The sequence below is a fragment of the Prionailurus bengalensis genome, chromosome A2 (genome assembly GCF_016509475.1).
Source record: "Prionailurus bengalensis isolate Pbe53 chromosome A2, Fcat_Pben_1.1_paternal_pri, whole genome shotgun sequence".
Taxonomy (NCBI): domain Eukaryota; kingdom Metazoa; phylum Chordata; class Mammalia; order Carnivora; family Felidae; genus Prionailurus; species Prionailurus bengalensis.
In genome coordinates this window covers 5291038-5303880 of record NC_057348.1, presented here as the reverse complement: position 1 = coordinate 5303880, position 12843 = coordinate 5291038, and the positions used below count along the sequence as shown (strand labels likewise).

Here is a 12843-nt window from a genome sequence, read left to right as displayed (position 1 = left end):
GTCTTCCAGTTGGGTACTGCTCAGTGCCAAGCAGGAACACTCTGCCCAGAAAGCATTTCCCTAACTGGAAAAGGGAGAGCAGGGTGACCAACCAGTTTCTCCAGGCTTTTGGGGCACCACACAAGGGACCTACTTCTGTTGCACTTCATTCAGACACTAGCAAACCTGAGATGTGCAGAGAAGGCTAGGAACAAAAAAAGAAGAGCCTTGGCTGCCAGTAACAGGCACACAGCAGGAGCGACATTGGTTCCGAGTGATTTGCTCTGAAGAGGACCCCGGCAGCTCTCTCAAACAACTGGCCAGCACAGTATCTGGAAACCCAAAGATATTCACATACTTGTGTAGAGACACAGGTCCTGAAGGTGTGGTGATGAGAGAATTACAAAGCAGGGGGGTGAGACTCTCCAGGAGCCAAAGCATTGGTCTCCTGGCTCGAGCCTCTTTTATTTTTGCAAATTGTCTGATAACAGCAAGCCATTACAACATAGTATGTGGCATCTTGACAGGTTGTGCACCTGCAGTGTATTCCATACTGGGTCATGAGTACATCTGGTGCCAGACAAAACATTCTTATCCCCAGTACTGGCCACCCATATGATGTCCTTCTGGAGAAAATGAGCAGTCCCGGCGGCCTTCCGTCCTGGGGATAAAACTGCTTTCGGTTCCTCGCTGCTCCGTCCCTTTCCTTCAAGACATACTTATGTGCCTCCGGCTTCTTGTTCTCCAACATCTCCCCCTTTTTGTTTGTATACAATGGGCTGTAGGAGGACATTGTATAACTCAAGCTGTCGGTCCGTTGACAGGCTCATTGTCCCTGGCACCCAGGCAAAGATAAATACACTGCATATTAATACAAACAGAATAGCAGTAGATAAACTAAAAACCCCAATATGCCCTATAGCATTTAATTTTCCCAATCCCTCTGATATACTTTCTAAGATCTTAGAACCAGATAACATGTCCAGATTTGTTTTGGAAGTCTCCTATATCCCTGCTTGCAGATGTTAAATGTCCATGGACACATTAGATTGTCTGAGCAAGTGTCTCTTAACACCATTCCATGGAAATTTAGTGTTATTAAATGGTAATGGGGTTACACACTAGTGTAGTGTTCCAATAACATTTTAATGATCTTTGCCTTTGTAGGCGCACTAATTGATCCCCCAGCAATATCACAGCCTGTTGTAGGTCTGCAATTTCACTGGACCATCTACTGTCAATGTCCTGCTGTGTCTTCCAAGGTGGTGCAATTTCTCATGCCATTGTTGCACAAATTGTACCATCTGCACAGATTGGTGCAACGAGACAGCTGCAGTGGCTATGGTGGCAGTCACACCAATAATGCCTATGAGAGCTGCAACAAGTATTCCAGCAAACCTTTGGATCAGTGAAGAACTTGCTGTAGAGCCTGGTCCATCGGATACATTTCTGGAGAATGTTGTCATGGTTGAGACATGCAAACCAGCAGCCACAGGCCAGTGCGTGCTCTAAGTAAATATAAGCTTTTGGATGACATAGTAAAGGGTATAGAATTAAGACAGGTGTATAATGAGCAGTTAACACAAGTTAGAAGGGCCTCAGCATCATTCCAAACTATCTGTGCTTTTAATAGTACGTATGGCAAACGGACACAAGCCCGTATGTACCAGGTACTATTGACCGTGAAGGATAGAGTAGAAATAGTGCTGGGGCTGTTTTTATAATATGTGCCCTTGCAGGTATGTAAAGGGTGGAGGGCAGCAGTTCACTTCCATATATGCTTTTGTAATGGTCCTTGTCGTAAACGAGGGCTGGGCGCAGAAAATCCCCCACCATGCCAAAAGACTGAGCCATTAGCAGTGGTGCTGATAGTATGATTATGAACACACCATCGTAGATTTTGTGATGAGTTTTTAAGGGGAACTGAGCCCAGAGGGCTCCAATCAACGATGCTTCCATAGGAAGTATTTAAAAGAACTCACCCTATCTCCCCTCTACATGCTTCCCAAGTCACCCATCCACCCCATTCTGACAATGTACCGCTAGCACAAGGCAGAAGAAGCATTGGAGGAGTGTCATTAAGATTGGAGCCAATCAGAGAATGGGCTGAGAGTAAGAAAATAGGCTTGTGCTGGGCCCCGTTTTTAATAATAGATCGCCATGCTTGAGGCTTACTTTTGAGGCAGTGTTTCCTGTAACCAAAACATATAGGAGGACCTTCAGTCCCTATAGCATAATTATCCATAACAGTACCTTCTTCATTGGGCCTATGTGTTTCTCTGCTGTCAAATGGCCCAGGTGTCCATTCAGTGTCATTTGTATATACCGGCACGGGGAGTTGTACCAATTTATGCTGATTGAGAGGTGGATGAGGGATATAAGCCCAGTAAATATAGTTATCAGCGCTTACCGTAGTAGTGATAACCATGAGCATCGCAAGGAAAAGGTGAGCAGGAGTTTGTGGGCTGCGAGTCTGAATCAAGATTTTTTCAGCAGCATGCATCAACCTCTTAACTTGTCCCCGAGTAGGAGGCTAAGAGGTCCTAGTGCTCCTCAGGAGAGGGTGTGGTGCATTGGGCGCAATTATTGGTTTCTCAATGGACATTCTGTGAAACTCTTTGGTGGGGTCATGTCGAACTGCAGTTGCTTGGATCAGCTCATGCCTGGGTTTCAACCGGTGACTGGGTAACCACTGGTAGCCTTGATCTGTAAAGACATAAGCATACCCTTTGCCCCACACAACAACTTCTCCCTTTTCCCCATGTCCCTTCTCATCTTTCCAATATACTGGCTGGTAAACAGGGGTGACCTTTTTCTTGTACCAGTGTATCTCAGCAGAAGGACATGTATGGGGTCCTCATATGTCCAAGAAACTTAAAGTATATAAGGCCGGATGTAATTGTTCCCGTGGCGTAGGTCTAAGTCCTTCTTCTTCTCCCCCTCTTTGTTTAATTAGCATGTTTTTAAGCACCTGATGAGTATGTTCTGTGATCCCTTGACTGTGAGAGTTATAGGGAGTGCCAGTAAGATGAGTAATTTGTCAGGCTGCAAAGAAGTGGGCTACTTATGAGATACATATGCAGGGCCATTAACAGTTTTCATGTGTTGTGGGATACCTAGAATTGCAAAGGTTTCAAGAAAATGAGCACTAACATGCCTAGCCCTTTCTCCGGTATATGCCGTGGCCCAGATCTATCTGGAGAAGGTATCCACAGTAACATGCACATAAGAGAGCTTACCGAAACCAGGAATATGAATAACATCAGATTGCCAAAGTTCATTTGCCTGTAGTCCACAAGGATTCACTCCAGAGGTATGTGGAGCCACAGTGAGGGGGTTGCAACAAGGACAGGCACTAACGATGTCTTTTGACTCAGCATGTGTTATAGTGTCTATGGGCAAGTCCTTGAGCATTAGTATGGTGAAGCATATGCTCCTGTTGTGCCATTTGTAAGGTGCCTTGTAAATAAGTCATCAGCAATGGAATTTCCTAAGGATAACAGGCCAGGAAGGTTAGAATGACTGTGAGTATGAGTGATACATAAAGGGCGTTGCCTATGCCATATTAATTCTTATAAATGCAAAAACAGATGATGTAATTCATTTTGTGGCACAATATGTACAGTTTCAATATTTAGGACTGTGAACCATGCACATTGTGAATCTGTCACAATATCGAGGGAGGCAGGTACAAGATGCAACAATCCTATAATGGCTGCTAATTCAGCTTTTTGGGTAGATGTATAGGGTGTCTTCCAGGCCTTAGAGATAGGACCATGTATAGAAGCTCTACCATGACCATTTCCATCTGTAAAATATGTGTCAGCATCTGCTAAAGGCCACTCTCGAATTATCTTTGGCCAAATCCATGATGTAACCTTGAGAAATGACAAAATTTTTGTCCCTCGGACAGTGATTGTCTAATTTCCCTACGTAATCAGGCAAAGCTATTTGTCATTGTATATTAATTTGGTAAGCCATATCAGTTTGTTGATATGATAAGGGAATAATTATAGAAGACGGATCGCTACCATTAAGCACACGTAATCGGGATCGGCTTCTCCAAATTACATTCCCAATTTTATCCAGATACATGGTAAGAATTTTAGAGTCCTTCCTTGGTAAAAACAGCCATTCAATGATTCCCCCATCCTGCCTACGACCGCAGTTGGAGAATGTGGAGTAGGAAAAATCAATAATTGAAGAGGAACATTACGTCAAACACGAGTGAGCTGACAATTTTGAATATGATTTTCAATCCACTGTAATTCAGCTTCTGCCTCTTTTGTGAGGACCCTAGGGCTGTTAAGGTTGGGATCACTGGCTTATGTTTGGAAAGGATGAGATAAGGTGTAAGTCGGGATTCCCAAAGCAGGTCGCAACCAATTTATATCTCCTAGTAACCTCTGGAAATCATTTAAAGTTTTCAAATTATCTCAGCCAATCTGTACTTTTTGGGGAATGATGGTTGCCTTGTGAATTTTTGCATCAAGATAAAGAAAAGGATCTTGGGTTTGCACTTTTTTATTGTTGTTGTTACTATTAGGCTGTATTTGGGTACAATAACCCAGCGGTCTGATAAAGATCTTTTATCTGTGTAGGTGTTTCTGCAGCAAAAAGAATATCGTCCATGTAATGGATAATCAACACCTGTGGGACCTGAATACGTAATTGTGAAAGTGGCTGATTAACAAAATGCTGACACATAGTAGGGCTATTAAGCATACCTTGCAGAAGCCCTTTCCATGGATGGCATCACACAGGAACCATATGATTGTCTGAAGGTACAGAACAGGCAAATTTTTCTCTATCATCTGGCAGAAGAACTGTGAAAAACAATCTTTTAAATCTACTATAATTAATGACCAGTTCTGAGGAATCATAGTAGGAGACGGGAGCCCAGGTTGCAAAGCAAAGGTCTCATAGACCGTATAACCTCGTTTACCTTCCTTAAGTCAGTCAACATTCTCCATTTCCCAGATTTTTTCTTTATCACACACACACAGGAATTCCATGGACTGGTGGGCATTTCTACATGACCTGCATCCAATTGTTCTTGCACTAATTGTTCTAGAGCCTCTAATTTCTCTTTGGGAAGGGGCCACAGTTCCACCCACACCAGGGCAGTTGTTAACCATTCTAATACTAAGGCATAACATTGTTCAGGAACAGTGGCTCTTACACTAAACCTGAATTCTGTACAGGCTATCCCAGTCCCACACAAGGTGGCCACATTTGGGCAGTAATTGTTCCCATACACCCATTTTCTTGTCGTCCAAGCCCTTTTAATGGATTATAACTCACTTTGGACACCATATTGGTTGCAGCAGGGGAAACATAAGGAATACTAATACATGCTCCCCATTGACTTAGTAGGTCTCTTCCCCATGGATTAATGGCTGTATCAGTAACATAAGTCTGGATAGTAGCAGCCTGGCCTTCAGGCCCTTCACATAGAAAAGTTTCAACACTGTTGGATGTCAGTAGCTTTTCCTACACCTGTAAAGACTGTGGATATAGGTCGGAGTGGCCAATTCTTAGGGCAAAACTTAGAAGCAATGATGGTGACATCATCAGCTCCTGAGTCTACCAGGCCAGTAGATGATGTTCCATTAATTTGTAAGGCCGTCTCAGGCCTTTGTCCTTTAGAAATGTTTGCCAAGATATCTGTTTGCCCGTAGATCCAAACCCTCCCTGCCAGTCTATTGGTGTGGAGATTAAAGCAATGTAAGGCAACACGGTAGTTGGGCAATGCGATCTCCTGCCAAGACATGATAAGGAACTGAAGTACTAATCATTACTAAAACTTCATCCTTAAAATCAGCTCCTATAATTCCTAAGTAGACATGAACTCCCTTGGACGTAAAACTACTTCATCCAATAAGAAGGCCAATGGACCCTAAAGAGGCCCGTAAATCCCAGTTTTAACCTTATAAATTCCCACGGAGAGTTTGAGGACCAGAGACTCTGGGGCAGGAATATCTAATGCAGCACTCCCTCATGTGGCATGGAGAAGGTCATGGATAGATTTGCATGGTAAGTCCCATAGCTCACAGGGTAATAATGTGGAATCTGATTCCCCATATTCTTTACATTTGGGCCCTGGTGGTGGGGGGGGGGGTGTTATCCCTGTCTCCCCCACCAAGATGGCAGGGGAGCTCCATTCTTATGGAATTTAGATCTACATTGATTTGCAAAATGATAGTCTTTATTGCATCCAGGGCATAACCCAGGAGGCTTAGAATTTCATTCTGGGGGCGAGGTAGATCACGGGAGTTGTTACAACTCAGCTGTCAGCAATCCCTCTTATAATGTCCCAATTTGCCACAGCGAAAACGCTTGGACTGTTCGTAAAGTCCAGGGGCTGCTGGCAGTGGCTATTCAAGGCACATTTTATAGACCTCTGAGCTGATATCTTGACAGGCCTTTAAATAATCAGTTAAATCACCTCCTTGAGACTTCACTGGGTATAAAGCTTGTTGGCATTCCTTATTAGCATTACCAAAAGCCAGCAGCTGTAAGAGGAGAGAGATGCTTTTTATAACAACATCCTTTAGCCCAGCAGTAAAATCTACATAGGGCTCGTTAGGACTCTGTTTGACTCGAACAAAAGAGGGTGTAGCCTGTCCAGGGGTAGCTATTTTCTCCCAGGCATTCAGGCAGCACAATCTAACTTGTATCACCGCTTGAACATCATACTGAAGCTGAACCTGTATGCCAAACCCTCGTCTGCTCCTGGTAAGTTGTTTTCCGGTAATGGGCACAGGAGGATTCATGGAGGCATCATCCCGGGCCTGTATCTGTGCTTCTTCCTCCCACCAAGTCCTAAACTGCAAAAATTCAGAAGCGCTTAGGATAGTGCGACTTAGGACCGCCCAGTCCCATGGAATGAGTCGCTCTGAATTGGCTAAACCAGACACCAATCCCAACGTATAAGAGGAATTAACACTGTATTGCGTGCAAGTCTGTTTCAAGTCATTAGTTACCTTAAAACCAAAAGGAACCAGATAAAATCATTGCCCTCCCTGAGGATATTTCTGACTAGGAGGAATTTGGGTAATGTTGACAAGATAAGCTGCAGGCATACTAGGTGTTAATTCAGTGTCCCCCGCAGCCTTAGTTTGTTGAAGCACCTGCATTAAGGGGGAACGAACTGTGATACTATGAGTGGAGATACCAAGAAATGGGTTTTTTGAATAAGTGGAACATTTAGTTTCCTCGAAGGGATGGATGGGTTCGGGGCCGTGGGGCAATGAGGGAGGCAGGAGTACGGAAGTCTGAGCTGTGACTATCTCTGGGCCATGAACCTGGGACCTGTAGGTTTCTATTCTTCTGGTGGTGGGATACAGGCTCGGGCCCTGAGTCACTATCTACAAGCTCATGATCACTTTCAGCCAGTGAGGGGTTGTGATGACCAATGTCCCCTTCTTCCCCTGATTCTGACTGCAAGGGCTGCAAAGCCAGGGAACTTAAATTACATAAAGACCATAGGGGGAGAGGGACGGCTGCTTGCTGATAAGCTGGCACAAAGCACATAAAACCAAGTTCCATTGTTTCTGATTCAAAGCGTCTCTACCAGAGGCATAAACCGGTAACAATGTTTCTTTACTAAGTATAATAAATCCTGAAACGCCGATGGTTTCACTTTTACCCCTGAGCTCTTTAATAAAGTCTGCAAGAGCTGAATATGTAAGTCATAACTAGATGGGGTGGAATCGCCCGTACTTACCCTGCAGAAATCCTGAAGGATGAGCTTCCCCGGCTCCAAAGTTTCCTTCGGTTCCCTGGGCCCTTCTTCAGTGGTGCTGCACACGTCCCCCTTCAGGTTCCCTGTTCAGGCACCAGCTGAAGAGAGGTCCTAAAGGTGAGACTCTCCAGGAGCCAAAGCACCGGTCTCCTGGCTCAAGCCTCTTTTATTTTTGCAAATTGTCTGATAACAGCAAGCACATACCTGTGGCATCTTGACAGGTCGTGTACCTGCAGTGTTTTCCATACTGGGTCATGAGTACATCTGGCACCAGACAAAACATTTTCATCTCCAGGCCTGGCACCCGTATGATGTCCTTCTGGAGGGAGTGAGCAGTCCTGGCAGCTTTCTGTCCTGGGGATGTAACTGCTTTCGCTTCCTTGCTGCTCTGTCCCTCTCCTTCAGGACATTCTTATGGTGCCTCCGGCTTCTTGTTCTCTGACCTACTTGGACACCAGCCACCAGGATACCTCCCATGCCCTCCTCCGTGTACCTGCTGGAGCCTGGGATGCATGTTGGAGCCCAGCTCAGGCCTCTCTCTGCAGCTGCTGAGTGCATGACACCTGCCTAGATCCCTGCAGCTGACCCCCCCAACACACAGGTGCTAGCTCCAGCCGTGTCCCTCGTGCTGCTGGCCTGATGCTTGTCCCAGGCCTCTACTGCCATTTGCATGCCCCTGGTGATAGCCTGTAGCCACCCAAGTGCAGGCCACAGCCAGACCCCTATAGCTGCTTGTGACCCAGATTCAGCCCTATCTCCAGTCACTAGCTTGCACCTCTGTGCTCACCTATAACTAGCCCCTCCAGCTGTGTACCTGCACCCCGCTAGCCTGACTCCTACTACCCGCATCCACTGCTGTGTACCAGACAGCCAGGACCCCCTTAGCTACTAGTGGGCTCAGCTTTGTCCCTGCCTCTTGTCACTGACTTGTACCCCTGTGCTTACCTGTGGCTGGCCTTTCCAGCTATTCACCTGCATGCCCCTAGCCCAGCTGTTTTCACTGCCTCCAGTGCCCTGTATACACCCCTGGAAAGACCCCCTACAGCCTCAAGAGTGTATGCTGACAGCCAGAACTCCTACAGCTACCAGTGCACCTATGGCTGGCCAGACTTCCATCACTGCATGGGTGTCTGCAACCACTCCTGGGCACTACACAGGCCTGTGCAGCTGGACCCTCCTGTGGAGCGTGTGCATGCCCCGGACCCTGCCACCACTGCTCCCTGACCCAAGCTGCTGGACCAGGAGGGGCCATTGAAGTCCTCTACAGCCCTTACAGCCACTGTGAACCCCCTGCATTACTTTCCAAGGGCCACACAGCTATTGATGGTGTGGATCTCAGCAGCTTGAGCTGATGACACATCATGTGCCTGCCTCACGCCCCCTGATCCAAAGCTAGCACACGCTCCTGCTTGAAGGTCTTCCCCATTTACTGCAGTTTGTCCATCAAGTCTAGAAGAGGTTATTGCTCATTCAAATGCGCAGACACTGATGCAAGGCTACAGGGATCAAAAAGAATGAGCGAAACATGCCCCCACCAAAGGAACACAGGAAACTTCTAATAACTGACCCCAAAGAAATGGAGATACGTACATTTCCTTAAGAAGAATTCAAAGTAATTGTTTGAAAGATACTCAGAAATGATGGTTACCAGAGGGGAGGTGGCTGGGGTGAAATGGGTGATGGGGATTAAGGAGTGCCCTTGTTATGAGCACTGGGTGATGTACAGAATTGTTGAATCACTATATTGTACACCTGAAACTAATATAACACTGTATGTTAACTGGAATTAAAATAAAAACTTAAAAAAAAAGATGCTCCGAAAGCTACAAGTGAACACAAGTTACTGAAATCAGGAAAACAAAAGGACAAAGTGAGAAATTCAACAAAGAGAAAGCATAAAGAACTATACAGAAGTTTTGGAGCTGAAGAATACAATGGTTGAAGAATTCAACAGAAATCTTCAACAGTAGACTACACAAAGCAGAAGAACGGCAGATCTTGAGGACAGATCATTTGAAATATTCAATCAGAGGAGTAAAAAAGAGAAAAGAATGCGTAATAAAGGAAGCCTTCAGGATCTATGGGACACAACTAAAAAACAAAACAAAAAACCATCTACACCTCACTGGAGTCCCAAAGGAGAAAAGAGGAAGACAGAAGCAGAAAGCTTATTTTAAGAAATAAACTGTATGGGGCATCTGAGTGGCTCAGTCAGTTGAGCGACAGACTTCGGCTCAGGTCATGATCTCACAGTTTGTGAGTTTGAGCCCCACGTTGGGCTCTGTGCTGACAGCTCAGAGTCTGGAGCCTGCGTTGGATTCTGTGTCTCCCTGTCTCTCTGTCCCTCCCCCACTCATGCTCTGTCAAAAATAAATAAACATTAAAAAAATAAAAGAAATTGAAGAGGACACAAAGAAATGGAAAAACACTCCATGTTCATAGATTAGAAGAAAAAATCTTGTTAAAATGTCTGTACTAACCAGGGGCGCCTGGGTGGCTCAGTCAGTTGAGCGTCTGACTTCAGCTCAGGTCGTGATCTGGTGGTCCGTGAGTTTGAGCCCCACATCGGGCTCTGTGCTGACAGCTCAGAGACTGGAACCTTCTTTGGATTCTGTGTCTTCCTCTCTCTCTGCCCCTCCCCTGCTCACGCTCTGTGTCTGTCTCAAAAATAAACATTAAAAAATTAAAAAAAAAAATTTTTTTTTTCAACGTTTATTTATTTTTGGGACAGAGAGAGACAGAGCATGAATGGGGGAGGGGCAGAGAGAGAGGGAGACAAGGAATTGGAAACAGGCTCCAGGCTCTGAGCCATCAGCCCAGAGCCCGATGCGGGGCTCGAACTCACGGACTGCGAGATCGTGACCTGGCTGAAGTCGGATGCTTAACCGACTGCGCCACCCAGGCACCCCCAAAAAAATTTTTTTTAAATAAAAAGAAATAAACTGCTGTAAGACAGCACCCTTGTTGCTGTAAGACACCCTTGTTTTTTCTCCTCTTCCTGCACCCCAGCCCCCTCCCCCAACACAAATCCAGCATCCATTCATTAACAAAAGCAGCTTGTAGGAGCTGGGGGGTCCAGCACCATATGTCAGGGGATCTGTGTGGCATCTCAGTCACCTTTGCATCGGGTAACAGAGAGACATACCGTGGTCCCAGCTGTGGTCCTTGCAGTGGCCCATTAACTTGCTGCAGTCCCTTTTAGCCATAGTCCAGGAGACCTTGGAAAACACGGACTTAGACAATCACCCATGTATGAGAGAGCCTTCATGGAAGTCCAGATTTCTACAAGTGCCCCATTAGAGAGAAAAGAAAAAGTACTGAGGGTACCAAATCAGGAGTTCCAGGATTGGGATAGGGGGTAAGGGGGTTGGAAGAGCTTGACAGAATGGCAGAAAGGAATCTCAGAATACATGAGGGGGACAGCTCCTACTCACTGTGTTGTGGAAACCATCAAGAAGTCCGCTCAGGAGTCACTGGGTGGCCCACAGACACGACCAGTATTCTGTATTCCTCACCCTCACTGCCCCATTCCGTGGTCAGCTCCCTTTGCCTGCTTCTGAAGAGAGCAGTGAGAGTAATCTCTGGCAGACAGGGAGAGACTACAACTTTAGCAGCAGCAGGTAGTGTTACCTTTGGGAAAAGCAAGACCAGAGTCTGTTAGCACCTGGTCTGGTGCCTGGCAGGGTAGGGACAAAGCACACAAATATAAGAATTGTGCGACAAGAGGGAGCAAGAGGCATGGAACTGGCATGACCCCAGAAGATCTGAGGAAGCCTCGATCTCTAGCTGGGCTGACAGGAGGTATTTCTCCCTGGAGGCAGTTAGTAAAAACCACAGGAGGTAACTACACTTCATATGCAAAGACAGCAAGGAAAAACTTCAAAGAAACACGAAAACAATAAGGAAACATGACTCCACCAAATCCTACCAATAATATTCCAACAACCAATACTATTCTCAAGGGATTTACCTGGGGAAGAATTCAAAATAGCTGCTTTAAGGAAAATTAATGAGATAAAAGAAAACACAGGGAGGGACCAAGATAGTAGAACAGCATTGTGTGTGTGTGTCTCGCGTCCCTGAAATGCAGCCAGATCAACCCTAAACCATCCTGCACACCTAGTAAACTGATTTGAGGATTAACAACCCAAACCAGAGGACTCAGCAGGTACATAGCATGGAGAGGTGAACTGGGGGAGAAAGCTGCAGAGGGCAGGGAGCTGTTTTTGCTTGGAGAGAGGATGGAGACAGGAGGAGAGAATGGAAAGCATCCCCCCCCCCCAAAGCAGCTGGAGAGAAAAGAAAAAGTATGCAAGGGACTGAACAAAAAAGGCAGAAAGGAGAGGTTTTAAATTCCATGAAGACTCTACAAACAGGGGGAGCACAGAATCTGAAACTCTGCAGCTCTTTACCTGGCAGTGCTTGGGTGGGAAGGGCGAATCCCCAGGAGGAGAGAGTGAGGTCCTTAGGCCACATGGGAAGAGGCAGTCCCCCTACAGGGGGGAAATTTGGTAGAGGCTGTGTGGCCACCCCACAGGCAAAGGTCCCAGCAGACCCCGGAGAACAGCCACATTTGCTGGTGCTGGAACAAGGATGTTAAGGCTGAAGCCTGGTCCCAGATGTCGTGATTTTCCATAATCCCTGAAATGCTGCTACAAGATTGCATGAACTTTTGGGGGGGGGGCAGGCTGGCACCCAGCCACGGTCTCTGGGCATCGAGAGAAGCATGGTCCTGCGAATGTTCCTGGGTGTGGCCGACACCCGGCCATTGCTTGGTGAGATCCTCCTGCGGGGGTCAGAACAGGTCAACACCACAGTCCCTCAGAAGTGAAGGGTTGGGAAACAGCTGCATCTGAGATAAAACTCAGTAGGGAGGTGCCACCTGCAGCCTGCTGGCTTGGTCACGGACAGTGCAGAAGTGGGGAGTGGATGGAAGCTGGAGACAAAGGAGGGGTGCATGATAGCTGATCAGGGAGACCAGAGTTCCGATACTAGAGACTGGGTAGCTGGGTGATGCCATTTTCACTCCTCCCACGCATGCACATACACACCTACACACGCTACAACAGTTCACCCAGTAAGCTAAGCAGCGCCATCTAGTGGAGAATAGCTGTTAC

The 12843-nt window shown here is 46.4% G+C and overlaps 1 protein-coding gene and 1 long non-coding RNA gene across 2 annotated transcripts in view; both read right to left on the bottom strand.

Annotated features, from left to right (window-relative positions):
* Positions 1-2395: 2395 nt before the first annotated feature.
* Positions 2396-7852, bottom strand: LOC122486806. Its single transcript, XR_006298229.1, has 4 exons — positions 7709-7852; positions 7130-7132; positions 4707-4805; positions 2396-2685 (listed from the first exon to the last, which is right to left on the bottom strand). It is a non-coding gene; the product is annotated as an uncharacterized LOC122486806 (long non-coding RNA).
* A 2485-nt stretch (positions 7853-10337) lies between these two features.
* LOC122486805 (adhesion G protein-coupled receptor E4-like) overlaps positions 10338-12843 on the bottom strand; it is an 89128-nt gene continuing 86622 nt past the window's right edge. The window contains 3 exon segments of the mRNA XM_043586399.1: positions 10338-10383; positions 10844-10944; positions 11161-11282. The gene's annotated coding sequence lies outside the window, so the exon portion shown is untranslated.